At 41.9% G+C, this 20,818-nt stretch overlaps 1 protein-coding gene across 1 annotated transcript in view; it reads left to right on the top strand.

The window, feature by feature from the left end:
• The window catches only part of LOC117945770 (furin-like protease kpc-1), a 209,638-nt gene that overhangs the window by 53,937 nt on the left and 134,883 nt on the right, over positions 1-20,818 (top strand). The window lies entirely within an intron of this gene.

Here is a 20,818-nt window from a genome sequence, read left to right as displayed (position 1 = left end):
GACAGAATGAGCAAGCGAGAGAGAAAAAAGAGAGAAATTAAATAGAGGAAGGATATAGAGGGAAATGTCAGGCAAGAGTAAAAAGGATGCAGAGAGGGAGCCTGTGTCTGTGTGTGTGTGTGTGTGTGTGTGTGTGTGTGTGTAACAGAGAGTATTAGACTTGCACCACTGAATCTCTTCTCCTCTGAGGCTATTGTACTCTGGTCCACCTCTCTGTATTGATTCCGGAGGGCAAGAGCTCCCTCTCTTTCTCTTTCTCTCTCCGTCTTTTCCTTTCTCTCATTTTCTTGGTCTTTCCTCTTCTGTTTTTCTCTGTTACCCCTTTGTTAACTAGGAGGTGACTCCTTCCTCCAGCCACCCTTCTGTTTTTTCTTTTTTCCCTTCCCTCTGTTTCTCCGTCTCTCCCTCCCTCCCTCCGTCCCTCTCGGACAATCCGCCACTCACGGCTGAAAGGATCATGTACGCGCTCACCTTTAGCAACCCTTCAATCAATGTATATTGATTTTAATATCACAATGAAATAAATTATTTTTCTTTGAGTGAAAGTGCCCCCCTGCCCCTCCTGCCTCCTCCTTCTCTCTGTCCGCCCTTCAATCCGATCCCTCTGTTTTAGAGGTAATGTAATTGGCATCTGACGTTAGCATTGAGTCACATTCCCCATGCCACCTTCCATTTGTATGCCTGTGTTTGGGTTTCCTTGTGACGCTCCTCTTTCAGACTATTGTCTCACAGTTGCACCATTAGATATAATTTGCATTAGATTTCATTTTATTACTGTACTTCATGGAGCATGAGCCTTACAACTCACCGCTCAATAAAATCAGGGGCCCCATTTACCAACGTGCATATGGCCAATTCTGTGCATACAACGTGTATGTGCTTATTTCTATGCTTAATATCTGATTGATCCAATTCTTCTTGTGGTTTAGAATGTGTGTACATGTCAGAACCATTTCTGACCATGTGCACTACTCGTGGTACACAGGTGTAATCCTGGCTAAATATATATAGATGTATATAAGAGAACGGGAATGAAGAGATTTTTCCTTCTTCTTAGAGCTGTGTAGATGGAATTATTACTTGATGTTATCACAGTTATTATTATTACTTCAATTTCTTTTGATGAGACAGAACCAGTGCATTTAATACATAGATCCCTTTACAGTTATTAGCAGGTATCCAAAGTGCTTCACATCAGAATAAAACAACATATCATCCAAAAATGTATGAAACATAGTAAAAATCAGTAAAGGTTACATAGAAACAAATGAGTGAAATTGTCTCACCAAAACTAGGTATTAAAAGGGTTAAAAAAAAAAGTTTTGCGTTTGGACCTAAAATGAGCTACATCTGTAATAGTGTAAATATCAGGGGGTAACTTGTTCCAGAGTCTCGGGGGAGCCACCGCAAAAGCCTGCCCCCCCCCCCCACCACCGTTTAATAACACCGGGTTGGGTTTCGAATGGTTTTGCGTTAACGCCGTTAATAACGCGTTTAAGTGATTATTTGCACTGATTAGAAGAATAACCAATTAGTCAATCAACAGAAAATGACTCTGCAATTACTGTGATACTTTTTTGGGTGAGTACATTTTTTGGCGATTCATTTTTTTCAAGGATAAGTGTCAAAAATGTAATAGTTCCAGGTTCTTAAATGTGAGAATCAGTGGTTTTTCTTGGTCTTACGTTATACCAAATGTAATGTCTTTCGACTGTTGGTCGGACAAAACAAAGATTTTGATGCTGTCAGATTGGGTTGTCATGGCGTCTTACGTCTTGGGTAAGATTGATTTGTACCCCCCCTCCCCCCAACCGCTCAGCTTTCACATTAGCAAGGTTGTTCCGTCATCATCTATGTGACATGCAGATGAGACTGCCGGCTTTGAGAAATGCCTTTGCAACTCTACCCGCCGACTGCCACTCGTATTTAAATGGCAGTCCATTGGTGGGCTTGATATACATTTTTTTGTTTGCCTGATGCAAACTGTACCCAAGTACTACAAAGAAAACCTTTTTACGTGGACGTACCCAGGTAGGCTACACGGTGTTCACACTAATCACGCAAATTGGACTTCGGGGTCAAATGCACTCAGATCTGGGACCAGGTCCCTGATGTGAAAGCCTGACACTTTATTATGATGGTCCTTCATCACTGTTTTGTCACATTTGAACAATTACATCTTCATCTCTCTCAGTTGCTACTTTTGTCTGGAACAAGTATCTTCTAGGACCTTCAAAGAGATGTGAAAGCTGAAGTTGACCGCATGTTTCTATATTTTGTAGAGCGTCTTGGTGCAAAAGCAGATTAGTATGGAACAGGTGATATTTGTCATTGTTTATTATGTATAGATTCCAACTTTCTTGTACGCATGCGTAGTTCCTAAAAACTTGCATGCTTTGCTTAACTCTGGGTTGTTTGCAATTCTTTAAACCAATCACAACGTGGCTCTCCAAAGTAGTCTCGGGAAGGAAGTTGTTTTGGTGGAACGTTTTCACCCTGCAAAAGAAAACACCACATTGAATATTAGAAGAAGGTATCTGTTCACACAATACAGTAATGTGAGCAATTAAAAAGGCTGGATATGGTTCAACTTAATTTGCTCTTAACAGTGTTGTCACTGTGGGATCTTCGTCCATAGCGATTGGTAGGTGGAGTATTTAAGCATGTAGGTTTTCAACTGTATTTCATCTATTCTTAAGATCCACAGAAGGCTTAGTTTGAGGCCCCACAGCTGAGAATAGATCGGATTGTGTCTATTTAGTAGAAGTGTCTTACAAATAAGAACTTATCTCAAAGGTAACCATTTTTCAAAGAAATAGATTGACTGACCAGTGCAGGACAAGAAGACAGTAAGAAATGCAGAGAGAGACTTTGGGTACACACTTGTGTCTTTATGTGTGTACCCATGGTTATCTTCCTTGTTCAATAATTGAATGAAGCTGCATTTAATCTAAATTTATTGGACTCGTCATGTGTACAGTCTCCTTCGTCATTTCTGGTCTTGATATCTTCCCAGATATCAGCAATCTCACCAAGTAGTCTGAAAATGTCCCAGTTCTTTTTTTTCCAGACATTTTTTTGCGTGTAGTTTGCGATCTCAAAGTTTGTTGTTGTTTCCTGAAGCGAAACAGAGGGGGGAGGGGGGGACATCGGGTTCCCGTATGTGAGGCGATTATCCTAGAAATGTACTATCGTTGACCCAGACTACATGTCGTGTACATCAACGCGAACAGTATGTAATAGTCATCAGTGGGTTAGAGATATTGATTTATCAGTAAAATGGACTCCACCTTCCACCCACCTTAGCTCATGACAGCCCCACAGTGTCCCTGTCACCCTGCTATCAACATTGTCCTCCGTCCCCCTCCTGGCTTGGTGGCCCAAAAGCACTCCGATATTGATTGGCGCTTACGGTATTGTCATTACATGTCATTGGTACACAGAGAGAGAGACGCAGGACACAAATTAGACTGGGGAACAGGGATGGATGGATGGCTGGATGGAGAAAGGAATATACACAAAGGAGACTGAGCAGTGTCTAAGATAATTCAGTGAGCTCACTGAGTAGAGGTTCTTAAAATGCAGGACAGTTTAATGTCACACTGATTTGCACAGAGCAAGGAAATAATAATTTTTAAGACATGCTGTCTTCTTCTCAGAGCGGCACAATAGCGTGTAGGATGTAGACAGGTAAACATCAATTTCAGCCTATCTTTACTGCACTCTGTAGCAGATGTACACATTTTACCATTTCCTGTTTATGTCTTAGGAATTACACTAAGGTGAAGATGGTGGGGTTTTATAGTCGTACCTTGAAAGCAGTCCACTGAGGGAATAATGTGCGCCTCAATATGGAGCTGTATTTACAGTGTGTTGTCATACTGTATGTATTTATCTGTTGATGTAGAAGCAGTGATAAAACATTTTATGGCTGATTATGAAGGCTTACGTAGCTGCCGTAAGAGGTAGAGCTGTGTTTTTGATATTCTGCTCTCTCAGCTGATTGACTTAATGAGGTGTGTCCATACACTATTGAAAGCATTTACTCTACAGTGTACTGTCAACAGTGTCTCTCATGCAGCGTGTCACATTGATACTTGTGTGTCCGCGTCCTACAGAAACCTTGCATGTCTAAAAAGTCCATTTGGATAATGAAATTTGAATTTTTAGAACTGTACGGTACACTTTCTGAGTTGGTTTTCCTGGGTGGTGATTATAATCCACAGGGTCATAATACACAACGTGGTCTGCACCTGGGGGGGGCTATCATGCCAGGGCTTTGCCAAACATTACCATTAGTACAGTAGTCCAAATATTAGTCATCCAAAATATTTACTCCACCATATTTTTACAGTGATTTCTAAACAGCTGGTGTTGTTTACTTACCACGAACCTACTACTGCATTTAAAAACCAAGCAATTCAACTTTTAGGTAAAAAAAGAACAGCTTTTGCTTTTCATTTATTTGTACTGAAAAAACTAATGTGTGAACCACATAGTGTAGTTACTTTTAATATTTGAGCGTGCACTGTATTTTTCCTATGCAGTATAAACAAAAACAGGCCATCATTTGCCGAATAACTAATTAAAAAAAAAAGTATCACACACAGCCGGCTGCAGTTAAACAAAGAGCATGATTATCATGATTATCTTTCACCAGCAAGCAACAAAGTCATCGGTAGCTAAACAAATGTGTCGCCAGGCAACACATGACCTGTAGGAGTGACATTTTTGCTTATTAAAGTCAATATTTATTTGAATAGGTCATCGTTTTGTTTGTTTTTTATTGGCGAAAGATAGGGTTGTAGATTTCGTTGTGTATTTATCCTCATAGACTTTTCTGGTGTTTTCAACAGAGTGGTTGGTAACTGTGTAATAAGATAAACTCCATCTTTACAATGCATGTGTCTTTGCATTTTTCCATCATGATTGCTGTGTGTGTGTGTGTGTGTGTGTGTGTGTGTGTGCATGCAACCATGTATGCATTAAAGCAGCGTCCTGGCTCGAGTCCAAGAGTGTCAGAAGTGTGCGTGTGCATGCAGGGCTGTTTGGTAGAAATGACACTGGCCGGCAATGTAAAAGTGTGTCTGACAGGGGGAGCGACGGAGTCAGCGCTTTCCCCCCCTTCCCCCCTTGCCCCCCGCTGTTCAATCCATCCAGCTGCTGTCACCACAGGGGAGCAGACAATCTATCAAGGCATCGGGATGCATTCTCCTCACCTGCGCCGCGCCTTTAATGAACAGCCAACATGATCCCGGCTGACAAGCAGGAAATGGATGTAATAAAGATTGTTTCTGCATGCTCTTTGCATCCCTGATAAATCACCTTGCTGTGCAACAGATACGGGAGCCACATGGAAATTTGATTTCACACGGCAAGGGGGAGGAAGAAGAGAACAGTGGGGGGAAAAGAAGAGGCGCTAGTGGCGGGGTCACTCTATTTTATTCCCCTTTTTTTTCTCCAGCGGAGCAGTGGAGCAAGGTGTGCAGGGGTTGAATAGAGGGGATGTTGTTTTTTTCCTTTCTTTTACTTATCCCACCAATGATCTGTTAAGCCTGAAACGTGCCTCTGTGCCTGGAAGTCTATAAACAATAACCAGCGATGTGTGGAAACGTGCACAGAGGTGTCATCATACTTGGACGTCACAGAACTGTGTGCGCTAGGGGAGAGGGCCGCAGAAACCAAAACCAGAATACATGGGAAATATGTATTCTGTTCTGTATTCTGTTCTGTATTATGTTTTGATCTCGAATAAATTGGAAGATTCTTGATACAATTAAGAAACTGGCATAAATTAGCCTGGATGCTAGCCAACTTAGCCCTGCCCACAACATTTGAGGTCGGGAAGTTCGGTCTGGACTTGATCCGTTGTGGAGCAACTATGCTCAAACCAGAGCTATTCGGACCAGACAAATTGTCTGCTGTATACAGCGTAGACATACACGTGGATAGCTCAAAATGCGTACAGATAACACTCTTTAACACTCTGGTGCTCTTTGGATGCTTCTAGTTAGTTAGTGGTCCCCAAATACTGTATCTGAAGTCTGTTTTATCTAGACCTTAGTGGTCCCCTAATCCGGTATCTGGTCTCTTTAATCTAGACTTTTTGTGGTCCCCTAATACTGTATCTGAAGTATATTTTATATAGACCTTAGTGGTCCCCTAATACTGTATCTGAAGTCTCTTTATATAGACCTTAGTGGTCCCCTAATACTGTATTTGAAGTCTCTTTTATATAGACCTTAGTGGTCCCCTAATACTGTATCTGAAGTCTCTTTCCCCAAATTCCGCCTTGTTGCATAATTCCAGCCACTAGAGGCGGTCCCACAATGAGCTTTCCATAGTATATCCCATATCTGAGTCTGTAGCTTTTGTTACAGCCTTCAGGATGTAAGAGGGGGGCAAGGTGGAGGCTGGGGGTGTGGCCTTGACCAACTGCCACTTTGCTCATTGGAAAGCCATGATGTCTCGCTCATGGGTGGGCCAAATTCTCTGGGTGGTCAAAGCAGAGAAAGCGGAGGTAAACTTGCAACTAATGACCTCATAAGGGGCAAGATTCCAGATCGGCCCATCTGAACTTTCATTTTCTCAAAGGCAGAGCAGGATACCCAGGGCTCGGTTTACACATAACACCATTTGTAGCCACTGGGGGACCATAGGCAGGCCGGGGGAACTCATATTAATTTTCCAAAACCTCATTAAGTGAAAATTTCATGCCGTGGGACCTTTTAATATGAGTGTGTACTGGCTAGTTTTTTAAGGCCATTTTTACAGTGCTGACCTGAGGTTATTTAGACCTGTCAGCCGAGTAGTAGATAAGGAAAGTCAATTGTGTTATTTATGTTATTTCAATGCTTTAAGAACCAGAAGTACTCCTGTTGGTTGCTTAGTTGTAACATTAGGGCTATCTACGCAATCACGGCAGGCTACCCATGGCTCGGTTTACACCTATCACCATTTGTAGCCACTGGGGGACCATAAGAAGGCTGGGGGGACTCAGATTAATGTTAAAAAACCTTATAAAGTGAAATTGTCATGGCATGGGACCTTTTAGGGGAAGTTTGCCAATTTTCTGTGTACTGCCATAAATGGTGTCAGCACACCCCCCAGCTCCACCCTCTCGTCCAAAAACTGGTCGGGACCGGTGGAAAATGGAAACGGCCATATTGCCAAACTCAAGGCTTCAAAACTGTAGTCCACAAAGCAATTGTTTAACATTACTACTGCTATTTCCATTATTCTTTACCATGGTCTTTGGTCTTTCTAACCCATACCACACTACAGCACCCCCACTCAAAGACACACTATAAGACCAACCACCACGTCATACTACATGGCCTGCTGTCCAAACCTACTGTAGTAGATGTCTTTACAGGACGGCATTCATATAGTGGAGTACAGGGATAGCAAAAGAAATGGGGGGGGGGGCGGGGGATAACGATTGGAGCTGGGGAGGAATAATAGTGGGGGAGCAGGAGAAATACATGGGGAATGGAATATAAGAGAATAAAGGGAGAGCGAGATTGAGATAGGGAGAGGACGTGAGAGGGAAGAGCGAGATGGGGGGGATGCAGATATGGGGGAGGCTGGGTAATTTATGATTTAATCTAATGCAGTCTGGATCCGCTGTAAGTCACACAGACCTCAGCTGGGAAAGCGCGGGAGGGAGAGATGGAGAAATCGAGAGAGAGACATTAACCTTTCCTTGAAGCAAGCGTGGAGCTGTTTTATCTGACCACCATCCACCCCTGTAAACCTTTTCTCCTCTCCACCTCTACGTCCCGTTTCTACGGGCTGTTTTAGCCAAATCTGTCATTTAATCATAATCAACTTTGGTTCCACGGAGTTAAAGTAAAGATTTTCAAAATACATTTATGTTGATTTTGTTTCCGCTGATTGATACAACGTTCTGGGGACTGAAGCTGAGCTCTTCTCATGTTGATGTCTTCTTTTCTCTGAAAGTGATGCCTACATGTCAGCCTACTAGAGTGGAAAAAAAACTCAGAATACACTCAATCTTCATCAAAATAAACCCCAAATGATAGAGCTGTCAGAGAACCGCCCACATTGAAAACAATGGTGGGAAGTAAGGAGTGATGGATACAAACTCAATTACAGAATAGGATTTAATCAAAGATTCCAAAATTTCACATTAGCATAATGTTTTTCACACACTCATCCTACAACTTTGTATGAGGTAACAAACAGTCAATCTGCAACACCAGTTGCATCTTAGGCTGCTTTTGTACTTTCTAATATGGATTTTGGTTTGATTTTCTGAGACCACATATGTGTCACATACAAATGATGCAAATAAATATGGGGAAATGACTCTAACTGAAATCTCATAATATGCTGTGTTAAAAATCTGTGGCATTGCTGCTACAATGGTACTAGTATGATTTTATGAAATATAACATGATTTCATTTCACATCTGTATGTCATAAATAGTATGTGTGGGCTACTACATCTAGATTATTAGTTTTTCACCTTGTGTAATTCCTTTATTGGAGACTGCCTCCCTGAAATTGCTGTGTATATTCTCGTGTTCACTGCTGGAGAGACAGGTATGCTACTTCCTGTCTTTGTACTTAATGTTGTCTTCACAATAGAGGGTGACACAGGAACCAGTTGTCGCTCGCATCTCATCCCGAGCTCATCCCCGACGCTGTGTAGCGTCATTATTCATTAAATTAAATCCTGGGTCGACTGCTAGCTCACCCACTGGGACCGTGCACCCCATATTGGCTGAGTCCTGCAGCGGCTCGGGTTGGAATCTGACCTGTGGCCCTTTGCTTCGTGTCATCCCCCATCTCTCTCCCAGCTTTCATGTCTATTCACTGTCACTCTGAATAAAGAGGAAAAAGCCCCAAAACAATAAAAAAAAAAAGAAGATCTTCCCGCTCCCGTTGATTTCAATGCTCTTATGTCACCAACAGTGAGACTGACCACCGTATCGCGGGACTCCCGAAAGAGTGTCACCCTCTACTTCAAAATCAACAATCTCCACAGACATCAGAAACTTGTCTGATAACACATAAGCAGCCCATGCTGACCAACTTCTGTGGAGGAGGAAATCAACTACATAACACTATAGCTACACAGCAGCCTGTTAATGCAGAATGGGTGTCATATACATCCATCTATCCATCCACCCATCCATTATTTGTACTTGCTTATTCTTTGCACGGGGGCAATGGCCTGGAGCCAGTGCAAGATGACAACATAGGCTCCAGCATCTTCCAGATGAAGAATTAGTTTGGAAATGAACAGAAACCTGTGTGGAGATAGAAAGAAGTGGTCTTACCAGACCGCTGTAGCCCGCTCCTCATCTCTGCTTGAGGCTAGGGACTTTAGCTTAAGTGAGCTGCTGTTAGCATGATACACTCAAATCTGACTGAACTCTCGATAGTCAACTTGAGTTGCATTCTGGGTATGCGGCATGTTTTTTTTACAAGAAGAATGCATGGAATAAAAAAGACTAGCTGGTTCCACTGTCCCTTGTGAGTTAGACAATATTAAAGGAGTGCAAGGCTAAATTTGAGGAGTACCCTGTTAAGTAACTGTTAAAGTGAAGTGTTTGCAGTGAAGATCAGAGAAAAGACATCGAGCAGTGTCCGGGCGCCAATGGCTTGTAGGACCTTGACTCAAAAGAAACATGCTTTGTACCAAGGACACCTGGAAAGAGGACACACAAAACAAAACTCAGAGATACGTTTTTGAGGACGATGAAGTTAATTGCAGACATAATGAAATTTCTGACGTCCTTGAGGATGGAGACTTGGATCAGGGGCCCCTGTTTCACTTCTGACCACACAATTATCAATGATGTCACAGCACCTATAGCATTTAAACGGGGCACTATGCAGTTTTGTACATTAATCAACCTTGTTTTGTTTTCCCGTCAAAAAAATCAACACTTTTGTTGATGCTTTTTATCGTTTTTCTTACATTGGTCCCTTTTTTTTTTTAACACTTTTGATGCTTTTTTCAATGTAACACTAACTTATTAACTTTAGTTTTACAGTTATTTTGGGAATTTATGGTCAATAAACTTATTTATAGGAAATTATACCCAATGTTTAAGTTAGAAAAGCATAAATTAGGAATTATTTAGATTCAAATTAAAAGAATGGATGTTGATGGATAATCACAGACTTGAATATGTCAACTTTTACTCAATACTATTTCAAAACCAATTTGAATGCTATAAAACTGAATAAGACACCCCAAAATTAGTGATAATCATGTTATTTTGGGTAGTAAAAAAGAACATTTGATATAGGAAAATGGGTAAATTTGACCCGAGGAAAACATGAGGGTTAACTGAACAGCTGAGTCACTGAACTGGTTATGTGACTTTTTTTCGAGTTGAATGGTGGTCGTCTCGCTTCCCCCTAGCGCCTGTGAGCGGAAACCCCATTCCTGCAACTTTCGGCCAACAAGTCGCTGGACTCTGCATCAGAACATATCCCGTGATATCAGGTCTCACGATGTAATGAATTTCTTTACGGCACTGCTCCCATACACCCATTCATATACGCTCTATAGAGAAACCCGCCACCAAAAAACAAGAAAACAGCAAAGAAATGGCCAAAACCGCATAGCGCCCCTTTAAATAGCTCTTTTACATGATCAGTGTGTTGACATGTCTTCAGAAAAGCCTCTCCTAGTCAGTTACATGGTCCCTAGTTTGAAACACTGCCAGTCCAGATGCCTCTTGCTTGCACTGGGTATGGTTAGACAAAAGGGAGCCAATCGCTACTCTCTGAGACCCAGCAAACCAATGGAATCCGCAAATAGCATGGTAGTGGGCTGCACCGGCGCATACTACCAGAGCGCAAGTTTTGTATCTACGTCAATAATCTCTCTCCAGTGAACCATTTGCCTGGATAAATATTGGTTTTGCGTAGGCCCCCGTAATGGCACCCTGTGCCGGCGGCGGGGCCCGTAAGTGACGTTGTCTGTCATGCAGTTGGCAGGCTGGCGTGGGAGTCGTTGGCACATTGTGGGGTCTCTCCAACGCTCATTTGGATTCACTCAGCCCCAATCATGCCACTACACTCAGCGACTACACACTTCCACACTCCACTCACACACTACTCCCACTACCTGTTTGGGCGCCGGCGCTCTCATTTGCATGAAATAAGATGGAAATGGAGCCCTTATTTATGCCAACAGAAATGGAGTGTGTTATTAAGGGCACTATTGTGCAAAAGAGACGGTGGCGGTAAGAATACATTACAGAGGCTATTTCTGGAGTGGCTCGAGTCACACAGAGGGTAATGCTTTACAGGTCCCTGATGACTTCTACAGTCTGGGCGCCAACACTCTGGATGGGCTGCGTGTATAGGTTTATGTGCATTTGGATGTGAATGTGTGTATTTTTGTTTATGCCTTTTGTTTGATTGGTGTGTCTTTGTGCATTTATCTACAGTACTGTTATGTATGTATGTGTGTGGGTGTGTGTGTAGACTTTCTCACGCCTGGTGGTTATGATTCTAGGAGATGATCATTTGTATATTGCCAGGTTATGGATGGGTTTCCTGTGATTGACAGGTCTCCATTCATACATACAGGCTTAATTGTAAGTCTGTTTTGCATTGTGTAGGCTGGGCAGGAGGGAGGTAGAGCTCGTTTTCTGACAGTTAGGCGTTGATACGGGGGTTTGAAGCGTTCAAATGGGTCATTTCTGTTTTGAACTGACCCTGAAACGGACCCTGCTAGAAAAAAAGTGCTTGTTTTTAGCCTGCACTTGCAGCATGGCCACATCTTGTGTTTTTAATAAATGTATGTATATAATGTATAAAGGGTTGAATATTAGGAATTGAGGTCCTGATATTTTCCTTGGATTGCTTGTCAAAATTGGTTCCAGTTTCTAGGCAGAAATATTCCCAGAATGACTGGCATGTGTTTGCTTGTCTATCTTTAATCCGTCATATACCGAATAGAGGCGCCTTCTCAAAATTGCATTAATGCTGTCAATGCCCAATGTGAGGCAAGTGCAGATATGAGTCGTGCATGCGTCACTTGGCGACAAGTAGCATATAAGATGCTAACGAGAGACTTCTGTAATGTCAATACAACAAAGACTGTCACTTGAACAGCGTTTTGAGCTAACGTTAGCCATCAAACAATCGTAGATAGCTAAAACATTTTAGAAACGATTCCCATCTTCTGCTATGGTGCCACCAGCAAGCTGACATTTGTGGTTTTAAGTGAAATGTCTACTGGATGGTTTCCCTCAGGATCAGGATGAGTTGTAATTGTACATTTCTTGTGCCATCAACATGTAAACATGTTGACCTGCAAGACTATACTGTTCCCATTCGCTTCAGCTGTATTTTGTTTAGTGTCAAAGATGATAACCATGGCAACACATGTGTTAACCATCAATGTGCTACCGTTATTAGTACTAGAACAAGTAGTACAGCCTAGGGCTGGGTGAAATGAGGAAATCAGATATCCCGATATTTTTGAGCAAATACCTCGATGTCGATGTAGCGACAATATTGTATCGTTGACTGTTGGTGCTTTAACTATATGTTATTTACACAATGGGATTTTTGATAAATAATCCCCAGAAATGATTTAATGACATAGTGGGTAAAGGTAAATAATAGAACAGCTAGAAAATGACATCGCTTTACTGCAATGGAGCCTTTAAAATCAGGAAAAGACAAAACTTACCATATTACGGTATATCCCAAATCTATGACGATATCTAGTCTCATATCGCGATATCGATACATCGATACATTGCCCAGCCCTAGTACAGCCTCATACTGTAGGACTACTACGGTTCTTAGAGTAAATGAGAACAAAGAAGTGGGGCAGATATGTAAGGACTACACAGGCCTCATCAGACATGCAGGATAGATTCCTAAATCAGAGTTCAGGGCAGTGTTCAGGGGTGTAGCATCTCATTCTAAGCCCTGTAGAAAGGCATTCTTAATGGGCCCCTCCCCGCATCCACAGTTATTCCTTCTAGCATTTTTTGGGCCGTCCTCATTCACTCAGTCCTCTTTTTCCCCACAGTTTGACGCCCCTGGCAGTGTTCAACAGGTGGAGCAGTGCTTGTGTAGATAGCCCTACTGTTACAGCTAAACAGCCAACAGCAGTACTTCTGCTCCTTAAAGCATCACAATAACAGAAATAACACAATTGATTTTCCTTATCTACTACTTGGCACACGGGTCTTAATAACCTCGGGTCAGCAGTGTAAAAATGGCCTAAAAATACGCGCCAGTAAACACTCATATTAAAGGTCCCATGGCATGAAAATTTCACTTTAATATGAGTTCCCCCAGCCTGCCTAGGGCCACTCAGTGGCTAGAATGGCAGTAGGTGTAAACCGAGCCCTGGGTATCCTGCTCTGCCTTTGCGAAAATGAAAGCTCAGATGGGCCGATCTGGAATCTTATGAGGTTGTAAAGGGCAAGGTTACCTCCCCTTTCCCTGCTTTGCTTGTCAAGAAAATTTGGCCGACCCACGAGAGAGAGACTTCCTGGCTTTGAAAAGCTACAGACACAGAAATGGCACATATTAAGGAAAGCTCATTTTGGGACTGGCTCTTGGGGCTGTAATTGTGCACCAAGGTTAAATTTTGGAAAAGAGACTTCAGATACAGTACTAGGGGACAACTAAGGTCTATATAAAAGAGACTTCAGATTCAGTGTTTGGGGACAACTAAGGTCTAGATAAAAGAGTCTTCAGATACAGTATTAGGGGACCACTAAGGTCTATATAAAAGAGACTTCAGATACAGTATTAGGGGACCACTAAGGTCTATATAAAGAGACTTCAGATACAGTATTAGGGACCACTAAGGTCTATATAAAAGAGACTTCAGATACAGTATTAGGGGACCACTAAGGTCTATATAAAAGAGACTTCAGATACAGTATTAGGGGACCACTAAGGCCTATATAAAAGAGACTTCAGATACCATATTAGGGGACCACTAAGGCCTAAATAAAAGCATCCAAAAGCACCAGGTCACGGGACTTTTAAAATCGACATGAGGACTTACTAAAACCAGGATTCTGTAAAGTGCTATTTAATGTTTTATTTTTGATGACTTCATCTTCTACCACATAAGCCAAATAATAACTCATCCTGGGAAAAGGGTGATATTTCCAGGAAGGATTCATTTTCAGATCATGGAAAAACCTTCATTCCTAATTCTGACCAATTTTCCTAGTTGAAAATCTCTTCTATTTCTTACTACACCTACAGTGCCATCTATTCCCATGGTATTTTTTATGTTTTGGGAAAACAGACCCCAGTGTTCTTGTCACCTTTAACTGACCCTAGCAGACAGCTAGCTCTTTCTCTGATGTGACCTGACCTCGCTGGCCTTTTACATCCAGCACAAACCTGAACCTGCTCCACCACTAACCCTTGATTGGCCCCTGGGTGACCCCCGTGACCTTTAACCTTGTGTTCCCAGTTTGCCTCTCTCATTATGAGCTGCCCAGTTGGGTGGGTAAACCCTGCAACTGCACCATGACATGGAAAAGGGAGAGCCTTATAGAAGCTGTAAAATCTATAATCACAGCAAAAAATGATGATATTCTTCAATATTGGTCAAGTCTTTGTGCATAAGGACCAGACCAGGACCAGACTTGTTTGTGAAGGCACTTCCTTGTTTTGTTGTGTGTGCGTGATGCCTTGTAATGGCGTTTATTAGCATGTGAGTAGCAGCCTGGGAGCGTGTCTCATCTATCCCCCTGAAGGGTGGCCATTTTGAAAACTAGATGTTTAAACAAAGAGAAGAAAAAAAGTTGCCCATTAACTGGAAATCCCCCCGCCCTTCGCCCCTCTCTCAGGGCTAAATTGGTGTAAATAGTGTTGTTCCCGTCTCTGTCAAAGATATATGGAATGTCGTTTCGCTGATGGCTTCAGTAAATGCTCCAGCCAGGCAGGCGTAGAGATATAACAGATCTGCTCCAACACTGCATCTAACCACTGGGCTGTGTAACTGGCCCTATACTGCATTTGTCATTCGGTGTGGGTGTGTGTATGTGTGCGTGTATTTGTGTGTATTCACGAGCATTTAGGAGATGGAAACAATTGAAGCAAGTAGGGAAAGACGGAAGAAAAAGGGAAACAAAAGGAAGGAGTGACAGAGCGCGCGGAAAGCTGCATTTGGGAAAACACACATCAAATAAGCTAATGTCAAGGCCAGTGGGATGCCATAACTTCTCCATTCAACGAGAGGTCAAAGTAGGGTCAAGCTCTATTGATTTCTTTCCAGGCTTTGTGGCAGTATTTCTTCTACTTCTCGGCCTTCACCAGCCCAGGATGGGATTGCTCTGGAACAAACAGAACAGAGCTATTTCTAACCTTCTACATCTCAATGCAAAGCAACACATTCTGATAGGAATAGTGAGATAGTGATATATGTACTTGTAAGATAACCGATACAAATTTAAATTTAATTTAGTTTATCATTTCATTTGTTTACCCCGGTATATTTGTCAGATTCATGCAGATTTGTGTGTGTTTCTACTATAGATGGGCGTAAGCTTATCATATTGCTTGAACACTGCACAATCTTGTGTGTGTGTGTTTGTGTGTGTGCGTGTTTGTGTGTGTTCGCTTACATATCAGTGTTTTCATGTGTTCGCTGGCGTGCCGTGATGGATCGCAGCAGTCCCCTGTTTACCTAGCCTCATGATTTCCTGTGCGTGCATGTAACAAGTGGAGTTTGGCAGGATTAATGAGCACACAGCTTGCTGAATGGGTGTTTGGCTCCACGAAGCACTCCATCATGGCCTGATGCTGCTACCATATCCCTCGCACACAAACACACACACACACAATGCACCCTGCAACTCACCACTTACCCCTGCTCTTAATTACACATGCTTAGCCAAGTCCTATTAAGCAAGCCCCCCGCCCATGCTAACAAATGTTAAAGCATCCACATTTCTCATAGAGAGCAGTGTTAAATATAGTCTCCACGCTGCAGCGTGTAGGAGGTAAATTGTTCTAATATGTTTTCTCCAGAGAGGCACAAAGGAAGAGATAGTAACACTTAATGGATAGATTCAATTCACTGCCAAAAAAGAATCGGTTAATTATCGTCCTCCCAAAAGTATTGTCATGTAAGGTTTTCAGTTCAATTAACCTGGGTGTCTAGTATGTAACGCATGAGGGGTATCGAACTTAAAAATTACTTAACCCTTGTGTTGTCCTCGGGTCAAATTTGACCGGTTTACAAATATCTATTTCTATATCAGAGAAGAACGTTGAAAAAAATGACACATGTTGAAAAAAAAATCTAAAAAGAAATCTACAAAAACATTATTTTTTTAAACGCTGAAAAGGGGACCATAAAAATTGGAAAAAGTGACCAAAAAACATCAAAAATTTTGGAAAAAAGCGACAAAGAAGTGGTTAAAAAATTGACTTAAACATAATTAAAAAAACGTCAAAAAAGTGACCAAAAAATAGGAATAAAATAGACAAAAATGTTGAGAAAAGTGTCCGGGCGCCCTTCTCATGTGGTTTTAAGTACACATCAGAATGGACTGAAAGTGTAGCATTTAAAAACATATTTTTTAATTTATGATAAATTCAAAGGATTTTGTTCAGATGATTGACGGATGCCGTCATTCTCGAACTTGAGAGAAACCCATTTTTACGAGCTAGTACTACTAGCAGCCAGTAGCCACATGATTAATCCCCTGATTTAACATGTCAAACTCAGTTTAGTAGTCTACACTTTGGGGAGTACTAGGCACAGTAGCCTGTAACAGTTGTTTAATGTGCACTGTAGCACGGGGGACTATGCATTCATGGGCACCGGAAAACCATTTTTCCCAGTTTATTGTGGACAATCGACTCTGCCACGAAACATACACAGACAGAACATGTTTCAAATTATTCATAAATGGGCCTATGTTTAAAAAAACAACACCTTATCTGTGTCCTTTCCCATCCGTTGTCCTGCAGACAAACACCTGTCAATGTGCGGTTTGTATGCTTGCATCAGAAATTTTTTGTTATTGTGGCCTCCATATTTTCACACACCTGATGCTCTAAGCTACGCCGAGCAGTTGGTGGCAGTCATGCAACAAGTTGGCATGCCAAACGCTTATATAACAGAAGAAGAAGAACACGCATCCCGACCATGTGAACGCTGGCAGTCGGAAAAACGACGTAATCACGGGGCGCTGCTTGATAGGTGGCATGAACGCACCACGACTACTCATTAATAACAGAAAATCTGTTCAATTTGGGTTGTGGAGTTTAACCCTCATGTTTTCCTCGGGTCAAATTGACCCGTTGTCCTATATCAATTTTCTTTTTAACTACCCAAAATAACATGATGGATTCCCCACAGCGCTCTTTGGCAAGTACAAATCTCTCCTTTCATTCATTTTTGGGGATCTTATTCAATTTTATAGCAAAAAAGTTGACATATTCCAGTCTGTCATTATCCATCAACATCCATTCCTTTAATTTTAGTCTAGATAATTCCTAATTTCTGCTTTTCTAACTCAAACATTAGGTATAATTTCCTATAAATGAGGTTTATTGACCATAAATATCAGTTATCCAAAAATAACTGTCAAACTAAATTTAGTGTTACGTAGTGTTGAAAATGTAAAAAAAAAGTGAAAAAGATTGAACAAAAGCGTCAAAAGTGTTGAAGAAAGGGACATAAATTTAAGATGAAGGGAAGAAACAAAAAAAGTAACATCAGTAGTAGGGCTGCACAATATGAGGAAAATATCTAATTGCGATTATTTTGATTGATGATTGATGATTCACGATATTGGAGGGAATGATTATTTTTTTATCATTATTCGCAATTTCATTGAAAAAAGAAGAAGATTGAAAAGTGTTTTTTCTTTGCAAGGATCTGTACTAAACAAAGATTTGTTTCTTTAGTCTGTAGGATACGATTTGTAGGCCGGGATGTCTCTGCATCACCACAATAACATATTTATAGAAATTGTTTTTGTGATCAAATTTTTTATTATATTCTTTTATATTCCAAAAAATTAACAAAACAATTACAAACAACACACTGAGACTTGGAACGCATCCCAGAGCCAAAAAACACAGAGAGGAAAGCTGGGAGGGAGGGCATTTTAGAATGGTTTGACACATCTTTTGCCTTTAACACATATTGCAGTTCATAATGTGATTTTGATCAAATTGGGATTAATTGTGCAGCGATTATGGTCTCGATGCAGAATCATCCAGGTCCGTGACGCGATGCATTGATGCAATGATCTCCAAAAGCTATGGGTGTGTGGCGTAAGAGTACAGTATGCCAGTGTATGTTCTTTTGCATGTGCATCATAGGGTTTGCAAAGACTACTCAGTGCTTCTTATTTTGTATATGTTTTCGTGTGTGTGTGTGTGTGTGTTTGGGTCTGTGGCCAAAAAAGAGGAGGGTGGTGGAAAGGGGGACAGGAGGGTAGACAAGAAATCAAATCCCTTAATTGATGCATTTTTCATCTCCATCTTTTGTTTTATGGCGGCTGAGGGCCGGCGAGCGACTCCGGCTGTGATTCATGGACGTTCGGGACGCCCGTGAGCGGGGCCATCCCTCATCGGCACCCGGCCGCCCACGTGCCCAAGGCAGCCGCGCAATTACCGTGATGAATAAGACTTGTTTTTGTTTTTTTACATTCTTTTACTTTGCTACCTTCATCTGATTTTTAGTGGGGACAGGGCGGCGCTTAATGCAGCCTCTGAGCTGTCAGAAATAAACAATTTACCATTTCAGGTTAATTCCCCCCCCCCCCCCCCCCCCCCCCCCCCCCCCCCCCCCCCCCCCCCCCCCTCCTTCATGAGAGCTGAGCCTGCTGAGGCGGGACAGATAGGCATGCATGGAGAGAAGGAGAGGGAGATCCAGATAAGGAAGAGATAAATACAAGCAGTGGAGACTAAGGATGTGTTCATAGATGCTTTGGGGAGATGGAGAGAGTGGAGGATACCAAAATGGAAAGAGGGAGTGGAGATGTTTTGAAAGCGGAAGGAACAGAAAGGTACAGGAAGTAAGTAGGAGATACTAAGAGATATTACATGTCTGAGAAAGAGACATAGAAGATGAGAGAGATGTGGATAAGAAGAAGGAGGAAAGATAGTGTGAGGGACTGTGTGGGAGAATGAGAGCACCACCGGAAGGAAAGATAAAGCCAAAAGTAGAGTGGAAGGAGGGATGAAGTCATAGAGAGACGCTTTGTTGGATGTGTGACATGTCAGTACTGTAACCCCTGCATTTTTTTTTCACACACACACAAAACCAGTATGAAAACCAGTATTTGCTTTAGGGCTGTGACGGTATGGATTTGGTCCTCACGCGGTAAAGAAGCAACGCACTACTGTAATAAGGCGCTTAGCGCTAGCTGCAAGGCTAATGTACGCGGGTATAAAGTGCAATAGTAAAAACACTGCGACCTGCCTGAAGTCACCTACGACAATGTGGTTCGGATTGGAAATGTACGGAGCCCCGGAGGTGACATTGAGGAAAATCAATTTACGGGCGACAAACATGTCACACATCTTGACTTTGTTTTGCTGTATCTCAAGTTTCATTTCCGAGATCCAACAAACACTAAGGCTAACCTAGCTAGCTAGTATCTAGCTAGGTTAATAAACAATGGCTGAATTTAGACAACCAAGGACATGTAATCATGTCGTGCTACTTGCTAGCTAGCTAGATACTAACTAGCTAGCTAGCTGGCTAGAAACTAGCCAGCTAGCTAGTACCACAACATGATTACATTAGTACCTCAACACGATTACATCTCCTTGATACTAGTTAGCTAACATTTTTATTAAGGCATATTCAAGGCTATAAACTCGCTCTAGCCGTTCAGGGTTTCGTGGGTTCGGTAAATGTTTCTATGGTAACAGCTATTTTGACCCAACCGAGACATTACTTAGGATTGTGGGTGGTATAGTTTTTCTCAACAAGATCGCCAATAAAACAAGTTTTTCTTACATCTTTTACAGTAGCAGAAACGCTTCGTTTTACAACCACATAGCTTGTAGTCAGTCTACCTTGGATGGTTAAGACATTATGGGATGGTTAAGACATTTTTGCTGATAATAGTGTGACATAAGCCTATTATGAATCATTATTGCATTGGTGTTTTATGAACAAAGTCCCACTTTTTGTCTACACTACGTGCACAACCATTTTGGGTATCCACTCATTTTTGGTGGCCGTTTTCTCAAAATGTGTTCATTTTATGCTCAGTGCAGTTTTAAATATGTATATCTATGGTTTTATTTGAGTATTGATTAGCATATTTTAACCAGTACTCATCAAATGTACTATCAGCACTGACCCATCTGCCCCATATCATCACACACACACACACGCACACACGCACACACACACGTGCACTTTGATCATACACACACAGGCACTTTGATCACAAACTTGGCAAAGTAAACCTGCTCTGGCAGTGAGGTTGCCTCCCTATCGTCTCTCCATTTAGAAGTGTGTTGCACCGGGGCCTCACACATTGCGCTAAACATAGGGGACCAGACAAGAAATGAAACCAAAGCGAAGCCTCAGATGTCACGTCCACTCATCACCCTTTCTGAACGTGTTTGTGTCTGTTTGCATTGACCTCACACACACAAATTAAGTAATTATTAAAAAAACAATTATGATTGTTTCCAGTCTTAGGAGTAGCTGACTATTTAACATGAGCTGTCACAGAACTGGAAATACTTTTCAGAGACACCCCAGCTGTCAGTGTTCAGCGCCTATGAAGTTGGAGCTTTCTGTTTCTTTCCCCGGCGTTCTGCTGCACTGATAGATTAAGCTGTAGTCTAA

Source organism: Etheostoma cragini, chromosome 6 (assembly GCF_013103735.1).
Source record: "Etheostoma cragini isolate CJK2018 chromosome 6, CSU_Ecrag_1.0, whole genome shotgun sequence".
NCBI lineage: Eukaryota > Metazoa > Chordata > Actinopteri > Perciformes > Percidae > Etheostoma > Etheostoma cragini.
This window is presented reverse-complemented; position numbering and strand designations above follow the sequence as displayed.